The following is a 26,764-nucleotide window of genomic DNA, read 5'->3' as shown; positions in this document are numbered from 1 at the left end:
GTCCCAGTTAGTTCTCTAATAATTAGTTCTCTAATTATTAATATTTAGATGGTTGGTGACATTCAGTCACCTGGTTCCTCTTCAAAAACACATGTATCATCCACTTTTGGAAAGTAAGCATGCTCCAGTATACAACTTCCACTCCAAGAAGACCAGAGTTGGGAGAAGGAAGCAAAATAGAAAGAAATAGGATAAAGGTTGGTAGACATTGAGGGGAGAGAGGACAAATAATGAATTAAAATGGAGGAGGAAGCAAGAACAGAAAGGATGGAAAACAGAACACTGAGCGTAAAAAGACATGAGAGAGAGAACAGATGAAAAAGAAATGTCTTGGAAAAACAAGTAAGTTGGTATTATAGAAATAAATATATGGAAACAAAAAAAGAAAATATATATTTTTATGTATGATGAATTAATCTGAGAAATGGAAACATTTTCTGAAAAACACTGAAGATTTTTTAATTGAAAATAGGAATGAATGTAGATTTGTACTGAATATAGTAACTTCCTTACCAGATCAGATCAGTGGTCCACCTAGCTCAGTATCCAATATTCCAGACAGTGACTAATAACAGATGCTTCACAAAAAGTGGCAAGAAACCCTTAAGTGGACAATTATGGCATAATCCTCCCAATCTTCCTAACTCCCATCGCTTAGTGGTTGGCTCAAGCCCTGAACGGCCAGAGTTTGTTCCTTTTATTTTAAAAAAACCACACTTACTATTATGTAACTGGATATTGTCACCAAAGAAAATTTACCCCTGTGAAGAAGCCCACTATCCCACTTAAATCTGCAAAATAGTGTTTCTTCTATTATCTGTAGAAATAGCTGATCCCTTTAGAATCTTCATCACCTCAAACATGTCTTGTGGCAATGAGCACCAATGTTGGTTAAAATTTAGGCATGGTGTAAAATAAGTTATTTCCTTGTATCAGCTTCATAATTGTTGCCTTTTGGTGCCACTGACTGTCCTTTGGTTCTTGTTTCATGAAATGGGGTAAATAGAACCAAAGCAAAAATACCATAAGAAATAAAATAATAGGAAGAGAAAAGGGAAATAAGTGGGTTGCAGGAACAAGGAAGAAAGAGCATTGCATTTTTAACTCCATTTGCTTTATACAGTATTTTGAATCTGAGATGTAATGGTGATTTGTATGTTTCTAAATGCCAACACAATCAGATTTTTTTTTCTTTGTCTTTGGCAGGTTGGAAAGAGTAAAACACTATTTCTAAATCTGGATCCCTTTTGAGTGCTATAGCTTATCCTCAGTTGTTTTGTTAACAGATATGACAAGCTTTATGACATGGGAAAGTGGCCAGGGAGAGATTGGACAGAGAGAGTCACCAGGACCATCATCACCTCAGTGAGAGGGAACAAGCCATGACTGCTACTCCCCAGCTAAGAGGTGGGGTATAAACAATAAGAACCAAGAGGAAATACTTCTTTCTCCTTCCACATAAAATCCCCAATTGCCCCTGATCCCAGGTTCTTAATTTGAGCTGCGAAATTCTCCCTCGTAATAATGCTATATTTCACCCCACTCCCACCTGCTGTCTAGATTAGCTATTTATTTGGCCTTCATTCTCATAGTGACAAACTGTACCATTGTACCTGATTACCAGATTACTTTCCCACTCCAATGATGAAAAAAGACCAAACAACTCCTAATCATGTGCCCCACAAATTCTCCTGTTCCCTCCCCTAGCTCTGAAACCCTTTGGTTTTCCCAGGTCCTAACAGATGAGTGCTGCAGTGTAATTAAGTATGCTCCAGGCCGAATTCTTCTGTTCATTGAAATTCCCATGGCAGGGTCAATAAATTAGTAAAACTACAACCAGTTTTGGTGCTGAATTAAATGCTAAAGCAAGTAACACAATATGCAGCATTGTATTACTTGCATTAATTCTAATGCATTTGAATATTTAATTCCATAAAGCTCTGTTTTAAAAGAATCTTTGATTCATTCTGCACTGTTGCAGAAACTAAAATGTAAAATCAAGCATTAACCAGCTGCAGAAATTGTGGATAACAACTTGGTGCAGAATTTCCATCAAACTTCTTGTAAAATACTTGCAACCTTTCCTCTTTTTCAGGGCCTCTCTGAATGAATCAGTAAAATAACAAAATCTCAATTGTTAAATTTTCATTTTTCCCCCCTTTAATAGTTGCTGTCTCCAGATATTTTTGTAAATCACCCCAAGGTGTTTTTTAAATGAGAAGAGAGTTAAAGTGTCGTGTATGAACCAGATGGAATTACAGTTTTAGTAGCTCTGTAGCTGATTAAAAATAAAATAAAAAAAAAAAAACATTTGTATTTGTAAATGCTGAGAAGTTAAGGGGAAAAAATACTAACATTTTCAAGTACATCATGGCAAAATGTATTCAGTTCAGACTGAGTGTTTGCTGAGCAAGTTGAAATTAGAGAATATGTTAAATACAAAGTTTATATTATTTAAGTTGCAAACGTCAAGTACTCAAAAAAATTAAGGGATGCCAGTTGCAACCTTAATTCTGCCACCTTATGGATCCTTCCTGTGCATTTAGGGAAGGAGGGGCCTTTGAAAAAATTGTATGTGATCATATAATTAAAGACTGTACTGTAATGCATACATGCAAGGGGCAGAAAATCTAGGAGACCATAAAGAATTCTGGAAATACAGACTTAATGTTACCCAAGTCCCAATTCTTCAATGACTTCTCTAGAACCCATGAGTTTACTACAAAATCAGAGTAATAGTTATAAAATGCAAAACAGGAAACTTTTTAAGGGCAACTTCTGAAGGTGAATTTCAAGGGATGGAATAACCACCGGATGATGCTAATTAGAATGATATAGACCAGCTTTTCACCTGGGGACTAATTGCATCGTCACCAACGTTATTCTTGGCCTGAATCTGTTTGGGACTAGCCACATATCCAGCTGTTTTCTTTACAAGATAATGTTTTGTCAATAAATTAGGTTTGTGAGAATTTACCTGCTCTAAAAATATGTAGGTTGTAGAGTATTGGGAAGGAGTTTAATGGAGAGTTTTAGTTCGCTAGCCTACACTATATTAAATGTACTTTTTTTTTCTCTAAAGCCTTTGTAGTGCTTACTAAGTCAAAATGCTAGAAGAAAAATAATTTCATATGGATGTCACCTACATTCTATTGATTCTTTATCCCTTTTTTCTTATCTGTATGCAAAGAAAACAGTTAGTAAGGATAGATAATCAATAACTTTTTTACAAATGTAATGCAAGCTACATTTACTCAGGGCTCCTTGATAATTACATCCTGTTTGGAACCACTGTAGCATTGTCTCCCTTCTCCCCTTCCCCAATATATATAATGTGTTCATAATCAGCTTCAGCTGAGACCTTTCCTTTGTGCAAATGACATCACTTTTTATCCCAGCTTGAAATGAATGAAAAAGAAGATTCTCAATTCAAAGAGTCAAATGCTACCATCATTTACTCCAGGGTAAATCCTAAAAACTCCACTGCATAGATTTGGAGTTACTCAGGATTTGCACTGGAGTACAAGATGGGAGAATTTGACCCAAAGAAAATTGGATAGGTACAGTGGAAACGGAAGCCTTTTCAAGCTGGGCAAGAAAAGTAAATGCCAAATACTAACTCTATTATCTTTTCTGACCTTATGGCTGTTAACATGCTATTTTGACAGGGTGTCAGGTGGTCTGATTGTACAGAGATACAGTTGTTCTGCTGATGCACCCTCAGGGCCAGTCTAGGTGGGTCCTATTAGCTCCAGTTCAGGAGCATAAAAGTATTTGAGCCTCTCTCTGATAGAGAAGAATCCAGGGGCATAGGAATCCTTCAGGGAAAAACCTTAGAGGCAGCAAAGCTCAGGAGGAAGATGAGCTGAGGTTTAGTTTTGTTGTTGTTCGAGTAGAAAAATCCCAATGCATGTACAAGATTCAGTGGGAATGAACTGTTTTGGGAGCAGGGTGGAAACTCCATCAGCTTACACATACAATACTAGAATGTCTTCCCTGTATTCTAAAGCCTTTTAGCTCCAGAAGAAAAATGGCACTTTCCTCTGGTGTTGCCGAGTCTGGTTTTATGGAGGAAAGTAAAGTTTTGGGCTCAGTGGGATTATGAAAATCTTTTTGCTTTAAGAGTGTAAAGGTCAAGAAATAAAAGCATCTCATTATGAGTGATGAGGTAAAAAGTCAGATGTCCCATAAACTGCAGTGGTGAAATCAGAAGGTGTACATCTTCCTTTCCTCACTAAAGTCAGACAAAAAGCCAATGTATGAAGGCAGTGTACTTTTACTAATGATAACAAATTATAACAGATAAATGATAATTATACCATTGCAGGCCATTAAACATTCCATGTATATATCAAAACTTTGGTAAGTAGTAAAGTTGTTAATTTGAGGGGGTATATATTATAATTAATATAATTACTATAATATTTTATCTTTTTATCGTTCAAATTCAATAGCTCTAGGCTTTCTGCAGATGCTTGGCTGCTGGCTCCCAGCCAACCTGGAAGCAATGCCATGTCAACAGCATAATCGTGACAGAGGGGAAAAAACAGCCAAGAAACTTTAGCTCCACCCTGTACAGGTAAAAAGACCGTCATGAAGATAGATTGGGATCTTGTCAACTGAATCCAAAGGAGCACTTAATGTGGAGGCAAAGTGACTGACTTTGGACGAGTCACTCTGCTTCTCGGTTCCTTTTCTCCCCCCCCCCCCCTTTTTGTCTATATAAGCTTTTTCAATTTAGCCATGGTCTCATTGTGTGTTTGCCCAGTGCCTGGCCCAATGGGACACCAATCACAGCTGAGGGTTCTAGCTGCTTTGTAATATAAAAATTGTGTCTCTCAAAATTTAGTTGCCTTAGTTTTCTTCTAAAAATATATTGCTGACACCTGAAGATTGCTTACATAACCGGATTCTATGAGAGTTTGAGTGTAGGCAGTGGGAGGGCGCTTGTGTGAGAGAGGTCTTTTCTTTTCTTTTCTTTTCTTTTCTTTTCTTTTCTTTTCTTTTGTTGCTTTCTGTTTGGTTTCAGACAGTTGATTTCAACATGCTTACAATGGTGAGTTATAAAACCTACTGACCTAGTGATGAACGGGGGAGCCTCCCGTTCGAATTAAATTCAAATCAGTTCACACACCATGTCTCCATTAAAAGAAATTCCTGTGCAGCCAAGAAGACCAGCCACGGGTGAGAACTTAGATGTTATAGATGGCAGCCTCTCCATAGGCTGTTCTTTTACATAGTGCTAATGGCTATTAGAGTGCTGAAATATGAAGGAGGGGGGCAGAGAGAGAGTGAGAGAAGTTGGACTCCTGCAGCCGCCACACACAGAGCTGTTACCCAAGTAACAACTAAACAAATTAGCATCTGGCACATGGTGAGATGCCAGCTTCCTGATTGCCACAAAGCAACACATTTATATTTTAAATTGTTTAGTCACAACTCAGACACAGAAGAAAGCAAAACCAAAGCTAAATTTGGCAAGGTAAAATGAGGAGCAGGTTAACAGCATGCGTGCTGCCTTGAGCAATATGTAGCTAATGGATAGAGACAGATGAAGTTTCATTACCATTCAGAATTCAGTGTTTTAAATAAATTAGTTATCCCGTCAATATCCTCGTGACTTCATTTACTTTGCACAGCGGCAGCACTTCTGGTTCTTCTCTTTTTGGCTTTGTTTACATGGTGTGTCCTGGGGCAGAGAGGAGGAAAGGAGGAAATCAGCAGTGGTGACCTCAGAACCATGACTAGGCTTTTAATGACCACTTCTGGTCACTAATGGGAGGACATACTCCTTATACTGCTACCGGTTTCATGCCGCCCACCCACATCTTGATCTGAAAATGTATTTGAGATTATTGTCCCCTGCCCTTCTCAGTTCTGTAGGCTTGTTCAGTTCCTTATTCTGTCTGCTCCATCACTGTTTCCAAAGTCAATGCTGCTTAGTTTACCATCAAAGGCCCCAGGGATTCTGTAATTCCATGGCCACGAGATTGGACTCAGAATTCATGTTTTGCAACTGCTGCTCCAGAAATCCTTCACAGCCTAACTTGGCTACTTAAATGCTTGTTATTAGGAAATTTATTTTAAATGTAAGAACTTGGAAATAAAATGTCGTGAAGTAATAAAAGAGAACCTGATTGCACTGCTATAATTCTATCCCTGATCGTGCACTAATCCTAATACACCTATTCAAGAGTAAATTAAGAGCACTCACCTGGATCGATTGGTCTTCAGCTGTCGTTAAGACTGCGCCAATTACAACACGTCCGCCTTTCTTCTCCACGTTCGTCTGAAACGTTTTACAATGTCATCTTCCCACCTTCTTAGAGGCCGACCAGGTGGTCTTTTCTGTTTGTGCGGGTACCATTCAGTAATGATTGTGGTCCACCTATTGTCCGTGAACCGTGCTATGTGGCCCGCCCATCGTATCTTATTATATCTGCTTTCCACAACAATATCTTTCACACCACTGCGTTCTCTAATCGTTTCATTTGGGATACGATCCAGAAGGGAAATTCCCAACATACTTCATTCCATTGCCCTTTCAGCTACCAACAGCCGCTGTTCTTCGCTCTTCATCAGTGCCCACATTTCACTGACATACAGCATGGCTGGCAGCATTGTTGAATTGAAGATATTTGTATGTGTGGTCTTGTCGATTTTTCCTTTGAGGATGTCCTTTATGGAATTAAACGCACACCATCCTGCCCGAATCCTTCATGTGAGTTCTCCGTTCATGTCTTGGCACATATTAACTTCTTGGCCCAAATATAAGAGCACTCAGTGTGTCTATTTTCAAGCCTGGAGAGCTTCTGTTGAGCATTTGGTTTTCCATATAAAAGGTTTTTTTTGCACTAGCAAAATTTCCATTGGAGTTTGGAGATTGCTATCTGGATGGATGTGAATATTCTGACATACCTTTTGTGGTACATCTGAAAATCTGGGTTTAGTTAGTCATTAAGGAAGGTTGGCAGAAGCCACGTTGACTCATTTTCTGTGATGGGATAGCCACATCATCTTGGACTTTCTCTGCCATTCACAAAAAAAGCAAAATAACAAGACTTGTTTTTACCAGGATCCAAGTCCTTAGATTTCTCAAATAATCACTTGCAAGGACCTGTGACCTGGCAGCAACGGGGAATGGCTTTATAGATTCTCTGTTGAAATATAGTAGAGATGGGGGTGGGAGGGAGAGACCACAGATGAAAACTTTCTGGGATTGATGTCCTTTTTGGCTAGTTTGATACAGTATTAGAGAAGGGAGTTGTGATAACCTGGGCCTTGTTTCTTCGAAACTTTAACAGGTAGGTAGGCAGGCAGGGGTCTGGATAAGATTCTAGGCATAACCTCTGTAGTAAAGCAGCAGGAAGCAGTAGCTTTTGGGTTTCCTTGTTCCTGGAAATTCCTGTAGTGGAATTTCCTTGTTTGTTTAGTGTTAGAAGAAAGTGATTCTTAAATAGGAGGAAAATAATGTATTGAGAAAACATTATAAAAAATAGTCTGCCATTACATAAACTGATGGTACATGTTTACCTTTGATACAATTTTGGTCACCTTACTCAAAAAAGGCAGCAGAGGAGGAAAAACTGCAAACTAAGAAAGTGTAAAAGAAAAAATAATACTCAGGGCCTAAATATTACCCCAATGACCCTGATCTAACTATCCAAAATGTGTCCTTTTCTAATGTACTGAGTGTGTGAATAGTCTAGAGTCAGGCAAAACTTTTTGTACAAATATTCTATTTGCCAAAAAATTCAATTTTGATAGACTGGAAACTATTCACGTATTCAACACAAATTCACTGAATAGTTTTGTCCACTTTTTTTTTTTTTGTGGAAGGGCTAGATTCACAAAGGTGGTGGTGATCTCCTCCCCTTAGAACCTTTAGCCCAGGGATTAAATGCTCACCAGGGATGGGGTAGACTCAGGTTTTAATCCCTGCTCTGGAGAGGGACTGAAACCCAGGTCTCCCCCTTTCCAGCTGAGTACTCTAATTTCTGGGCTAAAGGTTATAAGGCACAACCAACTTCTCCTCCTCAGCTACCTCCATTGTGAATCTAGCCCTTCATTTTCTTTTATTAAAAAAATAATAAATCTGGAAACAACATTTTCTTCAACCCAAAACAAAACTTTTCCAATTCACCAAAAATTCTGAAAAGTTTTGGTTTGACTCAAACTCATTCTCCTCCCCACCCCACAATTTCTCTGAACTGCTAGTAAACCACAGTTATTCACACAGCTGCATTTTAACTTGGAGGTAACAGAAGTATCATCATCTGGGGTATCAACAGATACTATGCCATACAAACCAAATGATCCATCTTCTCCAGTTCCCCTATATCAGATAGAGGCCTGCAGGTTCATTTAAGGAGAAAAGCAACTCAAAAATTATTAACCGTAGCCCCTGATGACCATAAGAAAATCTGTTAAAGTGGACCAAGAGCAGAGCCTATTGGATGAATTTACATAAATCAAAAAGGAGGTGAGGAAGAAGGCAGCAAAATGAATTGCTAAGGCAAGTAAGTCAACCCAGCCTAAGCACCAGTAAATGGAAGAAATATTCATTTTTAAGGCAGCTTTACATGACATCTCTGTGAAGCTGGGTATATTTAATACAGAAAAGGCACAGATGAAGGCTGTGTTCAGTATTAGGTATAGTATAATAACTCATGGTGAAATTAAAACATCAGAATGATTTGCCAGTGCTCCCCCCAGAAAGCTGCCGTTTATAATAGTTAAGTGAATTATAGCACAATAGAACAGAAAAGCATCAAAGTAATGTTCTTTATCTTTTTAAAATACTTCTGAGAGGCAAATGTGATTCAGCAAGTAGCAATATCTTGGAATAGATTTGACTTGAGCAAATTTGAGAGTTTAGAGTAGCCAGCTGAACAAGGACAAAGGAGCTGCCAGGAGCAGCCAAGCGGATTACATCATTTTAGAGCAACATCTTTGGTACATAAAAAGCTGATCATTTGACATCTAACTAGGGTTTATGTGCAGTACACAGAAATAAGTGAGTATATCATGAGTCACTGAGGAAGTGCACAAAGTTGAATAATGTGTATGGTGTCTGCCTCACAATCCTTAGATTCCATGATATTTGCAGACATATCAAGTCTCACTTATTGGGTGTGAGACTCACTCATGAACAAGCTATCTCACTCTCTCACACATTCCTAAACTCATCTCACTCCTTTTCAGTAAATATATTAAGATTTAAAATATTTTTTAATTCAGGGGCTGAAAGAGACAACAAACAGTGTTGTACAGAAGTTGAAAGAGCAAGTGGATATTAATCCTCTTGCAAAATGGAAGTTCTAAAAATTAGTGTACCCAAGTATGCTTGTGAGAAACTACCTTTGAATGATGAAATGTTAATGATGGCAGCATTTGTGAACTTTGACATTAGGGGAAACTGCACTTTTGAACAGGTTGAGCACTTTGCTGGCAGATACCAGCATATGTTCAATCCCTCTCCACCTGAGATAGGGAATCTGCAAGAGGAGTTTGTTGATTAACCAGTTGATGCAGAAATGAGATGTCCTTCAGTGTGTATGGGATGAGGCAACACTACAGACTGACACAGATAACACTACTGTGCAGTACAGGCTAGACACTGTGGGTATATCTTAGCAATGTCAAAAGCCCCAGTGGTCTTCTCAAGTTCCCATTTACTGTCCAGGGTTACCAGGCTTCTCTTAGTTTTTCCCCATTCAAATACAGGAGAAGAGAATGTGTTTAGTCTTGTTTTAAGGAATAAGACACCATTCAGACCAAACCTTAGTTTGGTCGGGACACTGTCCTCTATAACCCAAGTAAACCTGGCAAATCCTGAGCCATGTTTCAAGATGAGCCATCAAAAGAAGTTATAAAAACAGCAAATAAAAAGCACATGAATTAGGACGGGCAAACCTAGAAACCATTGGATTTTGCTTCTAAATACAATATTTGACAAATCTGAATTTCTGCATTACTAATTTCCATTTTAGAGTTATTCTCAGGCAGCATTGTAATGGGTCGATGCCAATATCATGATGCAAACATAGCCACATCATGATGCAATGTCACACAACGCTTTGGGGAACTGAACCCAAACTCACATATATCGAATTCAGTTTGGTAGGCTAGAATAGGACTGGGTCTTATTACCAGTAAAACTCTTCACCCATCCTTTCTATGAATGGACTTCATATAAATAACTATTTTGTACCTATTTTCTATGTATTCACTGCCGCCACCAAAGTTGGCCAGTGCATGGATGAGATTAGCTCATGGATGTAAAACATCTGGCTCAAGCTGAATCCCAGCAAGACAGAGGTGATGCTGGTGAGCAGAGGAAAGCATTTTGAAAAGATTGCAGCTGTGGTGCAGTCTCCTGTGGTTGATGGTTCAAATTCACAATTAGTCAGGTTGGTCCATAGTTTGACTACTTGTAGTATCCTCACTGATGCTAAATTCTCACATAGCAGCATTCTTAAGTAATGCTTTATATCATTTCTGGTTGGTTAGGTGACTCCATCCCATCCTGGTGGATGATCACCTGGCCTCAGTTATTCACACCTTTGTTACTTCTCAGATGTACTGCATCAATGTGATATACCTGGCCATGAAGCCTTTATCACTTAGGAAACTAACTAGTACACAAAAATCTCCTCAGCAACACAGACTACCATGAGCACATCACATCTGTTCTCTGCTCCCTACACCCTATAAAATATTGAGTCAAGTTCAAGTTCTTGGTCCTTAGCCTCAAGGTACTTTATGGGCTGGACCCAGGATATCTAAGGGCTTGTCTATGTTACCCGCAGGATCAATGGGCAGTGATCAATCCAGCGGGGGTCATTTTATCGCGTCTAGTCTAGCTCTCCTGTCAACTCCAGTACTCCACCAAGAGGCGCAGGTGGAGTCGACGGGAGAGCATCAGCCATCGACTTACCGCCGAGAAGACACCACAGTAAGTAGATCTAAGTACATTGCCTTCAGCTACATTATTCACCTAGCTGAAGTTGTGTAACTTAGATCGATCCCTCCCTCCCCCAGTGTAGACCAGCCCTAACAGATCACCTAAAGTTCTGGGATGAAGAACATCAACAATTACCCTCCTCTGGCACAATGGAACTCATCATATTAAGGGTAAAGCATGTCTGTGCAGGAGATGGAACTTTCTCAGGGACCACTTTGAGATGGTGGATTGAAATCCCACAGGAAGTAAGGACCATCACAAACCTTACTACTGTCCACTCCAAGTGTAAGGCACATTTCCTTGACCTTGCTTTTCTTGAACATAAATACATAGGAGGGTGTTTCTATCATTAAAACCTAAACCCCACCAAAACAAGACACTGCATTGCACAGTGGGGAGAGGATGAGGGAACAATGTGACAAATGTGCAGTGATGTTGCTTAATGCACTACTGGAAGATGCTCATATAGTACGATGATGAGCTTTGTATAAGAACCTCTAAAGAATAGAATAGAAAAAACTTTAGTTCAATTTATTAAGGAGTTGACATGGAGAACCCATTATTTGCTGACAGAATTGCTTCTATATAACAGTGTAACAAAATATATTCGTGACCTTTTAAGAGAAAGATGTCTTTTTCCATTTCTTTTTTCTTATTCTTTCCTATATTTTTCCTTATTCTGTTCATTTGATCGAATCTATGTCCTTAAAAATATACTAGCAAATTGCATATAAAAATATACAATCCTAACACTAGGAGCAACTCATATCCTACTTTTCTTTTTTAAGTCTGTTTTCAAATCTTTTTGATTCCATTATCCCTGTGAATTGCATTTTGAAAATGTTTGCTGTTGGTACTTTATGAATTAAGTCAGTAAGTCAATTTCACAGTTTCAAGAGGGAAAAAGAAAGCTCCCTTTGTGCTTCCTGAAAAGCTTTCCTTCTGATCACTGCTGTGCCTTTTCATTGCATTATGCCTATGACCATACATCTTTTAGCTATTAAAAATTTTAAATAGGAATAATTTAAAAAAAAAGATGAAATGTTAGCAAGATATTGCAACAGTAGCAGAAGTACCTCCAACAACCACAACAGAGAGAAGATGTTAGAGGAAATTAGACTGGATGATTTCAGGGATCTTTTCAGGCCCTGTGTTGAATGCTTCTAAGGTGAAAGTAATAGGTGGTGGATTCACCTGCTTCTCCTCAGCTGATCTGCTACTAGCATGCCATAGAAATTAATGGAAAGTTAGGAACAGGAGCCTGCTGGGATTGCTCCTGGGTCTTCCCTCTGCTAGTGTCCAATGCAACAGCAGCAGGATGGGAATGGAAACTAGCAGTAGCTTTCTCTATCACCACATCACATAACTGCCTGAGATAGCAACTAGAAGAACAGGAGTACTTGTGGCACCTTAGAGACTAACAAATTTATTAGAGCATAAGCTTTCGTGGACTACAGCCCACTTCTTCGGATGCATGTCATCATGAATTCTTCCTGGATCTTTTACAACCCAGGAGCCATATGACAACTCTGCATTTATTTTTTTATTTTTTTTACCTGTGACATCATCTTACTACCATATTTAATTGTTATACTGTATATTTTCATATTGCCAATGTTACCTCTAAATTGCTTGCATTCTCACCTTCACTCTCCTTTCTCTCTTGACTTCCAACTCTCACTATGCCTCCTGCACCATTCTTCTAGCTCCTAATCTCCATCTTCCTCATCTCCTGCCTCTCCTCTCCAAGTGTTCTTCCCTTGTTCTTTCCAGCTCCATTGTTATGTGTCTAAATGTCATCTCTTATGTTCCATCTCAGTAGGGTTGCCAACTGTCCAATCACACAAACCCAAAGACCCTTGCCCCGCTCCTTCTCTGAGGCCCACCCCACTCACTTCATCCTCCCTCCCTCCATTGCTTGCTCTCCCCAACCATCACTCACTTTCATCAGGCTGAGGCAGGGGGTTGGGCTGCGGGTGGCGAGGTGGGCTCCGGGCTGGGGCCAAGGGGTTTGGAGTGTGGGAGGGGGCTCCAGGCTGAGCCTGGGGCAGGGGGTTGGGGTGCAGGGTGAAAGTTCTGGGAGGGAGTTTGGGTGCTGGAGATGGCTCAGGGTTGGGGAAGAGGGTTGGGGTGCAGCAGCGGGTGTGGGGTATGGGCTCCCGGAGGGGAGTCAGGGCTGGTGCAGGGGATTGGAGTACAGGAGGGGGTGAGGGGTGTGAGCTCTGGGAGGGAATTTGGATGCAGGAGGGGGCTCAGGGCTGAGGCAGGGGGTTGGGAGTGAGAGGGGTGCAGGCTCTGGGAGGGAGTTTGGGTGTGGGAGGGGGCTCAGGACTGGGGCAGGGGGTGGGACTGTGCGAGGGGATATGGGTTGCTGGTTCTGGAAGGGGGCTCAGGACTGGAGCATGGGGTTAGGGTGCGAGAGGAGGTTCGGGTGCTGTCTCCAGCCAGACAGCACTTATCTTGGGCGACTCCTGGCTGGCGGTGCAGCAGGGCTAAGACCGCTCCCTACCTGCCCTGGTACCACACTGCTCGCAGAAGCGACTGGCCGCAGTTCCTGGCCAATGGGAGCTGCAGAGTTGGCGCTTGGGCAGGGGCAGTGCGCGGAGACCCTCCAGCTGCCCATCCTCAGGATGTGCTGACCGCTTCTGGAGGTGTGGGGCCAGGGCAGGTAGGGAGCCCTGCTGTGCCGCCAGACATTTAGTGGCCTAAAATCTCCGGTTTGGCTTCATTAGCCTCCGGGAGAAAGAGTCCAATTCCGGGAGAGTCCCGACGAAACTGGGAGGGTTGGCAACTTTACATCTCAGTAGTATCAAAGGTCCAAATTTAGGCCCTGATTCTGCAATGATCTGTGAGTGGCTGGAACCCCACATTCACATGGAGCACCACTGATGTCAGAGAAGTTCTGTACAGATGTAGGAGCTCGTTGCAGTATTGGGACTTTAAATTGTAAGCTCTCTTGGACAGAGAGCAGTGTCTTTTCTCTGTTCTGTAAAGTGCTTAACTTGCTTTAGATGGAGTGTAACAACAGCTACTGCTTCTGCTAATACTCACTAACCCAGAACATGTGTTGTATCTGCATGTATCTAGAAAGACTGACAGAAAACTACAAATTAAATTAGCCTTACTGAGGAAATGAGATGCTTCTCATTTGAGCCTACTTCTAAGGCGAAAATCATGGCTCTAACTTTCCTGTTCTCCAACACCCAGGATGTAATAATGAGCCTTCTCTGCCTCAGGATTCAGCATGATGGCTGACTGCATAACCAGGAATCTAAAACCTGACTGAGTTCACAGCCCAGTCTCTCCTTCATATCTGTGGCTGGATCTTTGTTGAAACAACACAAAAGCATTACAAGATTGAGAACAAACACATACAAACACAAAGCTCAGCATGATTCATCACTAGGACTCAAGGTGAGATCTTTGTAAGATTGTTTCAAGCTTAGGAGCTCAGTATTCATCAGCCTCTCATGTGCTGGCATTTTGCACATACAACCTGCCATTTCCACTTTTATGGACATGTTCACTTTTTTGCGTCTCCACAGTACTTGCTCATTTCTCAATATATTGTATCATGCTATCTATGAAAATAAATGTATAGCCATTGGCTTTCCAAATATGCAAACTTCATTTTGCTGGTAGGGATGGTATAGTTGTTACAAAGAGTCTGGTTCTCCATTGCCATGCACCATATGTTGTTATTTATGTCTGTGCAAAGTAGACGTACTCCCTGAGTAGTCCCATTGACTGTAACTGTGCTACTCACCTGCTTAAAGTTACACACCAGCTTATGTGCCTTGATGAATGGGCATTTAAATGTGAAAGGCAATGGAAAAAACAGGCTTCAGGTTTGCTTTACCACATTCATACCACAGTTGCCAACTTTCACAAGGTAAATAAGTACCCCGACTTTCACAATAAGCCAAAAATCAAGCTAATCTCATTTCAAAACAAGCCAATCCCTAAGAACCCCAACTCTCTATGTGACTAAATCCCTCCATCATGTAGTCTGGAACTGCAGTGGGCCCACTGTGCATCCCTGACTCTCCCCCACTCTTGCCCCTGCTTGCCCCCCCTTGTCCCTGCTTGCTGTGAGCCAATCAAAAGAGGAAGCATCAAGCCAAAGAAGCTACAAGCCAAAAACTAGCCAACAAGCAACTCACAAGCCAATTTAGCTAAAAACAAGCCCAATTTCTGCATTTTTTTCATGAGTTTGGCATGTCTGATTCATACCCATTTTGTATTCTATTTTGAATGTCCACTCATCAGTTACTGCTCTACTCTCCTTCCTCTCATCCTAGCATATCTTGAATTTAGATCATCCATTGAAGCTGGGTGACTTATTTGACTGCTTTCAATCAATTATTTTTTTCTGCTTGCAATCTGATCTTTTCCACAGATAGGTTCATTGTTTAACTCTTTGTAAAATCATTTGTGTGAATAAATTGCAGCCTAGGGACTATTTGCAAATTTTGCACTACAATTATTCATTATTTACTATGTGATTGGTCACATAGGCCTGTTCTATACACACAGCTTTGTCAGTTTATCTAAATGTCTGATGTTAAACAGATTTAGTTAACCCAGTGCAATTTTTGTGTATGGAAACTCTTATTCTTACATAGATTTAAATCCTGGCTTATATTGGTTTAGTTTTCACTCATTAGCTAAACTGCTGAGTGTCCACACACACACACATCACAATGGGCTAGCTGTCTAACATCACACCTTTAGTTAAACTGTGCAACTTCTATGTGTAGACCAGCCATAGGTCACATGGTAACATTTTTGTCCCCTAACTAGATTATCTATTTTTTTAAATGAAAGGCCTTCACAAATCATCAGGGCTTTAAACATCAACAGGGAACTGTGACAGAATGTACCACTGTGTCCATACTCTAAAACTATTGTAATAATCTTAGTAAAAGTACGCCTTGTTAGGTATCATCAGAAAACCTATAAATTGCTTGCTGGTCAATATTGTCCTGATAAAATGTGTGTCAACATTGTATGTGGAGTTATATGTATGTGAAGATTTCCCAATATTATGTTATTAACATATGTTCCAAACCACAGCAGAAGTTGGCAAACAGATCTGTCTCAAACAAAGGAATGTGTGCTCTGCTTAATTTGCATTTAAGCGGGAAACAGTCATCAAGCAGGAGGGGTAGACAAAGAAACCTCAAACAGGTGAGGAAAAGCAGCAGGGAATATTCTTCTCCATAGACTTTTTGTCTCCTGAATCTCAGATGGAAATATTTTTAAGACTGGGACTGATACTATAAAAAGGAGGGGCAAACATCCCAAAACACCCCCTCTCTGCCTCCCTGCTTATCCATTCACTGCACCAGAATGGACAAAGCAGCTGTTGGACTGGAGAAGGGGTCCTGACTGATAAAGTTTGGTCAGTAAGACTGCTGAAAGCATATGGTGAGAAAACTTTGTTTTCAATTTATCATAGTTTGTTAGGCACCAGTAAGTGTTTTATCTGTATTTTTCTTGTAACTATTTCTGACTTTTATGCATTACTTTTACTTGCTTAAAATCTCTCTCTTTGTAGTTAATAAACTTGTTTCATTTTTTAATCTAATCCATTGTGTTTAAATTGAAGTGTTTGGAAAACTGCATTTGTGGTAACAAGATGTGTATGTATTATTTCTAATGATGTAATGACAGACTTGTATTGTTCGGGAAAGGGCTGGGCAGTGCAAGATATACACTTCCGGGGAAAATCTAGGACTGGAGGTGTGTTGGGGTCACTCTGCAGCATAACCAAGGCTGGTAAGAGCCAAGGTGTGCATGGCTGGCTGTAGCATACACACAGACATAGCTGGGAATGACTTGCATGCTGCAGGTTGTTGGTGAGCAATCCAGACTGGAGCCTACAGCAGCAAAGCATTGCAAAGGGCATCCCAGGTTAAAGGACATAGGTGACACAGCTACTCATTAGTCTGGATTGCACCCTGGTATGTCACAGGAACATAGGATTTACTATTGTCAGTGGCCCGATTGCAAGGGGCTCTTCTAGCATACAGCTGGAGGCCTGCATGTGGGCCTCGAACATTAAGGGATTGTAGCCACAGAATTCAAGTGGACTGCAACACTTAGTGGTTGTGGGCCAAATATGACCACACAAAGTTCATTGCAGGATCAGGGTTTAAGATTGTAAGATCAATGGGGCCAAGGAGCAGTGTCTTTTCTATGTTCTGCAAAGTACCTCGTATGTTCTGGGTGCTATGTAATTCTTACTACTACTACTACTAACTGGTATATGTGAGCTATCCACATGGTTTGCTGTGTAGGATTGATTACCTGCTTTTCTTGGTTTTGTTGCATCAGTGCAACTTCTTTGGCCTCATAAAGACTGGGAATAAATAAAGGTACATATGCATGAACTACTATTTGTAAAATATACTTTGCTGCAGTTCAGATTTAGGATACATTTTATCTGAACTCCCTGTTAATGTAACTCCCACCGTTTGCTAAGTGGGTCTGGTTTTGCCTATCTTTAATTGTGAAGAACATGCTGGTAGAGGTTCAGAATCCAGAATTATTTCACCTCAGTGCATTTTGACATGTTTAACACTTAGTGCTTCGGGTAATATTAAAAGTAATAGATCTAGTTAAACATCTCTCTCCTCCCCACACATAAATGGAAAAAGTTTCAAAAGACTCTGAGCTTGCGTAGCAAGGGTAGTGAGGCGTGGACACCCAGAATAAAACTAATGAGCATTTATGAGGTATATGAGACATCTCACACTCTGTCTATTGCAGATATTCAGCAACCATAGGTCAAGCTCACCCGACTTTGAGTATCAAAGTGAGTATGATATTTAGACATCGCTAATCTCTTATAATTGAAGCAATGTCAAACAAGCAGTGAAAAATGATGCCAAATATTTCCCTCACTATTTTCTTAGAGGATATGGGCTGATTTCATCCTCGGTGAAATAGTAGTGTTTAATTTGGCCCCATAGTAGAAAGTAAACATGGATATGTGAGCAGTTGTCTCTATTGCGCTATATTCTCTCAGCCATAGAATTGAAATTATTTAAAAAAGTAATTGGTAATTTTAGCGGTACAGTTAATAAGTATTGATATATATTCCTTTTTTCCCCTCTTTTCATAGTAGAATCAACTTGTTTGAAAGTGAAAGGTTAGATTTCCCCTCAACTTTTAATTCTGCATGCACTGAAGCCTCATAGAAACAGAAACAAATTGAGAAGATCAATTTTTATGGGCACTGATGCAAATGCATGTGCCGTGTTTGATAAATGTATCCCCCCATCCCATGCAAGGAAGTAGAATTCATTGAAAAGCTACCAAATTATTTATGTGAAGTCTGAACCATATGATTATTTGAGGTCTCTGCCAGGTTTTTCAATTAAGGTTTATGCATTCATTTTATATTAGCAAAAATGCCTAAATACTCATAAACTAGTTCAATGAATGCTTTACCAAGTGATCTGTTCAATTTCCCAACTGAATGTTTCCCACTAATATGTTTAAAAAAATATTTTCCAAGACACAAACTTATTTATATTTTTTATGAAGACTTGCAATTTATCTCAGGTGGTCCTATTGAGAACTAACTCACACTATCAGCTAAGCACTGAAAATGAAGTGTAGGTTTTTTTCCCTTTTTAAAAATAAAGTTTTATTTCCATATACATTAAAAATACTTTAAATGGAGCTTGGCACAGTTATAAACTACTAGGGTAAGCCCATGTCTTACTACGCCCAGTTCATGGCAAGATTGGGGCCTTACACTGTAATGGAGCCACAGAATAGAGTCTTTTTCTGTGTTCTGTGAAGAACCTAGGAGATTTTGGGTGCTATGTAACTGCTACGAATAATAGCCTGGTACACATGATCTACCTGCATGTTTTGCTATTTGGGATTGGTTACCTAAGTCACATGGAGTTGTTTCTGTTGTACATAAATCAAGGGGGAGGGTTTCTTTCCGAACAGCAAAGAACATTGTACACACAGGCTGAGATTTTCCAACCTGCCCTATGTGGTTGGAATTACAATACCTGTTCATTTAAATAGGAATTAGGCATCTGAATCCCCATTGGAAAACCTCAGCAATGATTTTTTGAAATTTCTATATTCAAAAGCCCTATCTTCATATATCTTATATATAGGAATGCAGATAAGTTTTCTCACAATTTGCAATCAGATGCACATCCTTAAGCCTGTGAGGAGCCTCACTTACTCTATTTAGGGGTGTAGTTTGTCTGAGAGCAGGTTTCCAGAGGTGAGGTCCCATTAATGAAGCTTATGTTTATATTATCCCCACAATTTTTTTTTCGGTAGCTGCCAGAATGAGCAAATAGCAGATAGCAGACCACAGGTCTATATCTAGGCCACAGGTTACTGAAGGGAACAGTTCTATTGCTTGACAGCAGGAACCTTAGCCTTCAAAAACAGTCCAGCAATTATATAGACACTGGTTCCATTTGCACTGCACACACAGGTTCATCCAGTGAGGGAAGGAGGAGAACCATAAGCACTGAGGCAGCACAAGATGCTGAAATAGTACATTAATTATGGTGATAGTCCTGTAAAGGTAATTAAAATATTGCAGTTACTATTCTAAAACTAAGGATCTTAATAACTTGTTCCTCTCTGTAATAGAAAACCGCCCCCTATGACATACCAGGGTACAAGCCAGACTAATGAGCAGCTATGTCACCCCTGCCTTGCAACCTTTAGTGCCTTTCAATGCCTTGCTGAAGTAGCTCCCACCTGGGCTGCTCACAAACCGCATTCCAGCAGGCAAGCCACATCCTGAGTATCCGTGTAACTGCAGCCTGTAAGCCACACTTTGGTGAGAGCCAGAATGTAACCTGCGTTGGTGATACTGCAGGGTGACCCAGCATCCCCCCCGCGCCCCCGAAATGCACGTTTTGTACTGCCCAGCCCTCTCTTGTACAATATAAGTTACGTTAAGTCTGTTATTTCTTTAGATATAATATGCACACACCTTGTCATCCCATAAAAGTCAGAAATGGTTACAAGAAAAATAAAGATAAAATGCTACTGGTGCCTAACCGAACAAACTATGTTTAAAAAAAACCAAACTTCTTAGGTCAGGACCCTTTCTCCAGTCCAACAGCTGCTTCCTTTGTCTATTCTGGTGCAGTGAATCAATAGGTGTGGGGGCTGGGGTCCCTTGGGTGTAGGTCTCTCCTTTTTATAGATTCGGTTCCCCTCTGGAAAAATATTTCTGGCAGGAGAGACAAAGTCTATGGAGAAGGATATTCCCTGCCGCTCTTTTCTGACCCGTTTGAGCTTCATTTGTGTCCCTTTCTGCTTGATGACTGTTTCCTACTTAAATGCAAATTAAGCAGTGCACACACTCCTTTGTTTGAGACAGACCTGTTTGTCAACATCTGTTTGGAACATGTGTTAATAACACCATAAAATGGAATCCTATAACTTCACAATGTTGCCACACATATTTTACCAGGATAATCATGACCAGCAAATTATGGGTTTTAAATGATACCTCACAAGACATACCTTGCACAAAGATTATTACAATTGTATGTGGGGTGTGAATACAGGGTACATTGTCACACTCCCAAAGGAGGGATTTGAGGTGGATTAGTCAGTGGGTGGGTAGCATCTCTGGCTTCAGTGGAGTCGGAGAAACTCAAGAGAGCTGGAGAGAGCCCTTTCCTCAAGCAGTTACCAGAAACAGCTGGTTTTGGTAGTTGATTCCTAGCTGGTGCAAACTCTGTCTCCTGTGCCACAAGAAAAACTTCATAAGAGTATACTGCTGTTACGTATTCTTACACAGGTTTTGCCTAAGGAGGGAGAGATCTGGTCCATTTTCAAGCAACTGTCAGCCTTTGCTGACAGATGCTGGTTATTTACATAACTGGAGGATTTTCTTTATTCTTCTTCTAAACAACCTTTGAGAAATTAAATGGAAAAAAGCCTATGTTAAGGCTACACACCTAAGTACTCCAAAAACCAGGAAATAGCAGAGTTCAGGTTAAAAGCATAACTATAACTCTGCCAACATAGATGTATGCAATACAATAATACCCAGTGCTTATGTAACACTTTTCATCAGTATATCTCAACATACTTTACAGAGGATGTCAGTATCATTATCCCCATTTTACAGATGTACATTAACTGAGGCACCGACAGATGGGATGACTTTCCCAAGGTTGGCTAGCAGGCTAACAGCAGAGCTGGGAAACAGAGCTCAGATCTTTTGAGTTACAGTCCAGTGCTTTATCCATTAGGCCATACTGTCTCTTTGCTTAAATTAGTTCTTAATTTTGCAACCTCAACTTTGCATTAACATAACTTTTGTGCACTTAATGCCATTTAAAGCCTGATCCTACAAACCACTTTTCCATGAAATTAATTTTAAGCATGTGAGTAGACCCATTGAAGTAAATGAGAGTACTCAGATCGTTAAACATTGAGCATATGCTTAACTTTAAGTAATTGGAATATAAATTAATATACTGTGTGAGTGTGACATAATAAAAACCTTACTTTGAAGTAGTATGGGCATTGGTGATGGTATTTTTAAAAAGGACAAATAAGTAGACCAAGCAATATGAAGCAGATTCCCCCAAAATGACAGTGCCTGCATGTTTCTAAGTACAAGCATCCTTTTCAATGCAAGCACTTATTTTGGTTGCGGCTCTAAGATCAATGCATTTTCAGGATATAAATTTGTCTAACTTTTTCTATCTTATCTTTTTATTTTAAAAAGTTATTTTTAAATAATGAAGAAAACACCATATTAGAATGTGTTTTTTTAAAAAATCATCCAAGCATCCATAACTACTTTTTTAGAACTTTGTCCCCTGGAATATAATTATCAACTTGTAGGTGAATGGAGCATGTATAATAAAGCCATGATTGCCTGAGCACAATTCAACCAGCAAATTGTTTACTAATGAGACTCACCAGTAGGAGAAGACTTTCTGTTATGAATCATAAGCTTTTGTTTTCCACCACTCTGCTCTTGCTTCAGAGATCTAGGTCCCAGAGGTATACTGGGAAACAGGTAAATATGAACAGGTGTTGATATATCCGGTTTCCCAATCAAGTATTTACTGTACACGTAATTAGTTACTTTTTGTCATTTAATTAAGAAATATTTGATAACACCAATTAGTCAATATTTGCACAGCACTGAGCATATAAATGCTCTGCATTGTTATGCAACTAATTAGCTTAAAATATACTAAGAATGTGCTAATGATAATGGATAGTGAATATAAATCATATTAAATGTACTGATGGAACAGATTTCTTTCTTAATTTAAAAAAAAAAAATTCTCTTCTTTGCACTACAATTACAATGCCTGGTTACCTACGAGTGTAGATTCACTCTCTCCATTCTAATGCCATGATGCCCAAGGAATGATCAACATGATCTCCAGACACAAAATCCCTAGAATGTTGTGTACATTCACTGCATGTACTTCTTAAATTCCAGTAGAAGAAACTTTGTAAGATATGATTCTGCTCCACCATTACCTGAATGATTAGTGCACTGTTCTTTCTGCATTGACCACTTGAGGTGGTGAGCCCCATTTCAGCAGTATATTCCTGCTCAACAGAGCTCTTAAGTACATGCTTACCTTTAGGCATATGCTTAAATCCCATTGGGCAACATCCAGAAAGAGATTTAGGCACCTAACTTCCATTTTAGGCACCTAAATCCAAAATTTTGACACCCCCCCCCCGCTAGTTAACTCTATAGATTCCTAAATTTTTACTAGTAAAGTCCTCATAACTTCAGCTGGTGGGCATGCACAAAGCTACCTAAGCCACAGTTGGGTCCTCAAACAAGGCGGTCTCCACCTTTCTCATCTGACCCAGTAGCCGTTCTCAGAAGCCATCTAGCAGATGGGGCCCTGTGCAATATAGAGGAGGAGCCCCCCAACACACACACCTGATAGTCAAGTGGTTGAGCACTGTCCCAGGATGTGGGAGACCCAGTTTCAAATCCTCATTTTGCTTGTTGTGGAGCAGGAACTTGAACTCACCTCTCCCGTTTTCAGTGCCCCAACAACTAGGCTATAGAGTCATATTCTCTCTCCCAATAATTATTGCATACCACTATCACCACCTCAATTTTTTGTGAGAAAGGGCTAACCTGGTTTAGGCACCGATCCCAGGAGAGGGTTCATAGCTGTGGGTCAGTTCCCAGACTGCTGCACTGGGCAGCACAGTATGGGGAGGAGGTGAGCAGCCCTCAGTGGTGAAAGCACAAGTTAAGGACTATTTAGAAAAGCTGGACATGCAAAAGAACCATGGGGCCGGATCTAATGCAGCCAAGAGTGCTGAGGGAGTTGGCTGATGTGATTGCAGAGCCATTGGCCATTATGTTTGAAAACTCATGGTGATAGGGGGAGGGCCTGGATGATTGGAAAAAGGCAAATATAGTGCCCATCTTTAAAAAAGGGAAGAAGGAGAATCTACGGAACTACAGACCTGGAAAAATCATAGAGCAGTTCCTCAATGAATCCATTTTGAAGCACTTGGAGGAGAGGAAGGTGATCAGGAACAGTCAACATGGATTCCCCAAGGTCAAGTCATGCCTGAACAACCTGATTGCCTTCTATGATGAGATAACTGGCTTTTTGTGTATGGGAAAAGCAGTGGATGTGCTATATCTTCACTTTAGCAAAGCCTTTGATATGGTCTCCCACAGTATTCTTGCCAGCAAGTTAAAAAAGTATGAATTGGATGAATGGACTATAAGGTGGATAGAAAGCTGGCTAGATCATCAGGCTCAATGGCTAGTTGGCAGCAGGTATCAATCGCAGTGCTCCCAGGGTCAGTCCTTGGGCTGATTTTGTTCAACATCTTCATTAATGATCTGGATGATGGGATGGATTGCACCTCAGCAAGTTTGTGGATGACACTAAGCTTGGGGGAGATGTATCATAGAAGATTAGGGTTGGAAGAGAACTCAGGAGGTCATCTAGTCCAACCCCCTGCTCAAAGCAGGACCAACCCCAACTAAATCATCCCAGCTAGGGCTTTGTCAAGCCAGGCCTTAAAAACCTCTAAGGATGGAGCTTCCACCACCTCCTTAGGTAACCCATTCCAGTGCTTCACCACCCTCCTAGTGAAATAGTTTTTCCAAATATCCAACCTAGACCTCTCCCACTGCAACTTGAGACCATTACTCCTTGTTCTGTCATCTGCCACCACTGAGAACAGCTGAGCTCCATCCTCTTTGGAACCCCCTTCAGGTAGTTGAAGGCTGCTATCAAATACCCCCTCACTCTTCTCTTCTGCAGAATAAATTAGCCCAGTTCCCTCAGGCTCTCCTCATAAGTCATGTGCCACAGCCTCCTAATCATTTTTGTTGCCCTCCGCTGGACTCTCTCCAATTTGTTCGCATCCTTTCTGTAGTGGGGCAGGTGGGGCAGGGGGCGGGGGGGAGAGGGGAGAGGCAAAACTGAATGCAATACTCCAGTTGTGGCCTCACCAGTGCCGAATAGAAGGGAATAATCACTTCCTTCGATCTGCTGGCAATGGTCCTGCTAATGCAGCCCAATATACCGTTAGCCTTCTTGGCAGCAAGGGCACACTGTTGATTCATATCCAGCTTCTCATCCACTGTAATCCCCAGGCCCTTTTCTGCAGAACTGCCGCTTAGCCAGTCAGTCCCCAGCCTGTAGCATGCATGGGATTCTTCCATCCTAAGTGAAGGATTCTGCACTTGTCCTTGTTGAACCTCATCAGCTTTCTGATGTCAGATTTCTGAGTCACAGGGAGGTAAGTTACTTGTTCAAGATATCACAGCCTTGGTGAGGGAGCTGGGAATTGAACCTATTTCTCCTGAGGTCCAGTTTAGTGCTTTATTCATAAAACCATCCTTTCTCCTGGTTCAAATTACTCAGCTTGTCTTTGTTGAATCTCATCAGATTTTTTTTGGTCCAATCCTCCAATTTGTCTAGGTCACTCTGGACCCTATCCCTACCCTCCAGCATGTCTATTGGGAGGAGAAATAGCTCAGTGGTTTGAGCATTGGGCTGTTAAACCCAGCATTATGAGTTCAATCCTTCAGGGGACTATTTAGTGATCTGGGGCAAAAATCTGTCTGGGGATTGGTCCTGCTTTGAGCAGGTCTCTTCCAACCCTAATCTTTTATGATTTTATGAACCCCGAGGGGAGGGAGGCATCTCTTTCTGGGCTGGAGTTCAGCACCTAACTCCCTGTGGAGGCAAAGCTGAGGCCACACCCCTCCCTTCAGGATTTCCTTCTGGCTAGTTTAAGTGGCTCCCTGCTGTAGATGCTGGCTGTTGTGAATCCTTTTTTAGGCACCTCCTCACACATTCTAGTGGGATTCTGGGCCCTAACTAGGAGCTGTGGATTTCACTAAGTAGCTGGGGGCCTAAACATTAGACATTGCAGCACTAAGTGCAAATCTCCTTTATAAATCTAGCCTGTTGAATTCAAGTCAAGCATGATCTTAAGTACTTTGCTGAATAGGAATCGGCTTAAGCACATGCTTAAATATAAGATTGGGATCCTACTTTCTGCAAAGAAACTGTAGTAGGGTAAGTAACTTGGTACTGTTACATTTTTTAATTAAAATAAAATGCTGTCAGGTGTTTAATCTACACTGTAAATAGACCAGAAAAGGGGATACCAAACCCAACTGAGCATTAGAGGCATTCCCCAAATATTATGTATATACTTAAGGGCATGGGGAACATGTTTTTTCCCCCCCATAAAAATGTCCAATAAGGCACATTAGATCTCAGATAAGTGGCAGAGAACCTGGAATTGTGGTTTGCTGTTTATGTATTCCTTAAATCCCTCCTATTCTGATTCCAAATTTCTGGTACTCCATACATTTCACCCTTTGTTTTCTGTATTGGGGAAAAAAGTAACTACATTTTTGGGGTAAGGCTGGAAGCTTTTGTGGCTGCATAGGAGATGGAGAGCAGGGTGGCTTTTGGCAGCTGGAATGATGTGAGAGATAATTTTGTTTTTTTTTTTTAAATGGCCAGGAAGCAATAGATCTTTTACTACTCATGATGGGCTGCTTATCTTCTTGCTCTACTCTGAAATTTTGGGAAAAGGTGGGCTTGGATTCCTCCTGCCCTACCCCAGCAACCCTTGACAGCAACAACTTGCCTCACTACCCCAATGTGAATATCAATAAAAAGCACAATAGCCTCCCTGTTTGTTTCTGAGCAGCCACAAATGAGCTAGGCACAAGACACTGTCTCTGTGCAGGAAGTGTACACAATCTTGATTTGATATGACTTTACAAGTTAAGGTAAACTGATGAGGGGAGAAGGAGGAGAAAGCTAATACAGTACCTAGTTACTCAGTAAAGAATGTACTTATCTTAATGGTTTTGTACCCTCTCATCCTGTTTTTAAATTCTTGTTATTTATTTGCTACCTTCACTTCTTGCAGGCTTTGCATATGGATTAAGTGAGTTAGAAGAGATTTTAATGATGTTTCTGCTAAAACGATACTGACTTCACTACTTCAACCAAGCTTCACAATCATCATCGCTGTGTACCAGTATTAAATTGTTTGTTTAAAACTTATACTGTTTGTGTGTATATATAATAATCTTTTGTCTGGTGAAAAACATTTCCCTGGAACCTAACCCCCCTATTTGCATTCATTCTTATGGGGAAATTGGATTCGCTTAACATTGTTGCGCTTAAAGTTGCATTTTTCAGGAACATGACTACAACTTTAAGTGAGGAGTTACTTGTAAGTTCTTTCATTTTCCTTGGTATTTCTGATTCCAGTTCCAGACACAAGGAACAC

At 40.6% G+C, this 26,764-nt stretch overlaps 1 long non-coding RNA gene across 1 annotated transcript; it reads left to right on the top strand.

Moving 5' to 3' along the window:
• The first annotated feature begins 391 nt into the window (after nucleotides 1-391).
• On the top strand, nucleotides 392-26,535 carry LOC128832616 (uncharacterized). Its single transcript, XR_008444018.1, has 4 exons — nucleotides 392-1,407; nucleotides 4,455-4,579; nucleotides 14,203-14,380; nucleotides 26,399-26,535. It is a non-coding gene; the product is annotated as an uncharacterized LOC128832616 (long non-coding RNA).
• Nucleotides 26,536-26,764: the final 229 nt, after the last annotated feature.

Source organism: Malaclemys terrapin, chromosome 2 (genome assembly GCF_027887155.1).
Source record: "Malaclemys terrapin pileata isolate rMalTer1 chromosome 2, rMalTer1.hap1, whole genome shotgun sequence".
NCBI classification, from domain to species: Eukaryota; Metazoa; Chordata; order Testudines; family Emydidae; genus Malaclemys; species Malaclemys terrapin.
The sequence above is the reverse complement of the archived record's forward strand: the minus strand, read 5'-3'. Positions and strand labels throughout refer to the sequence as shown.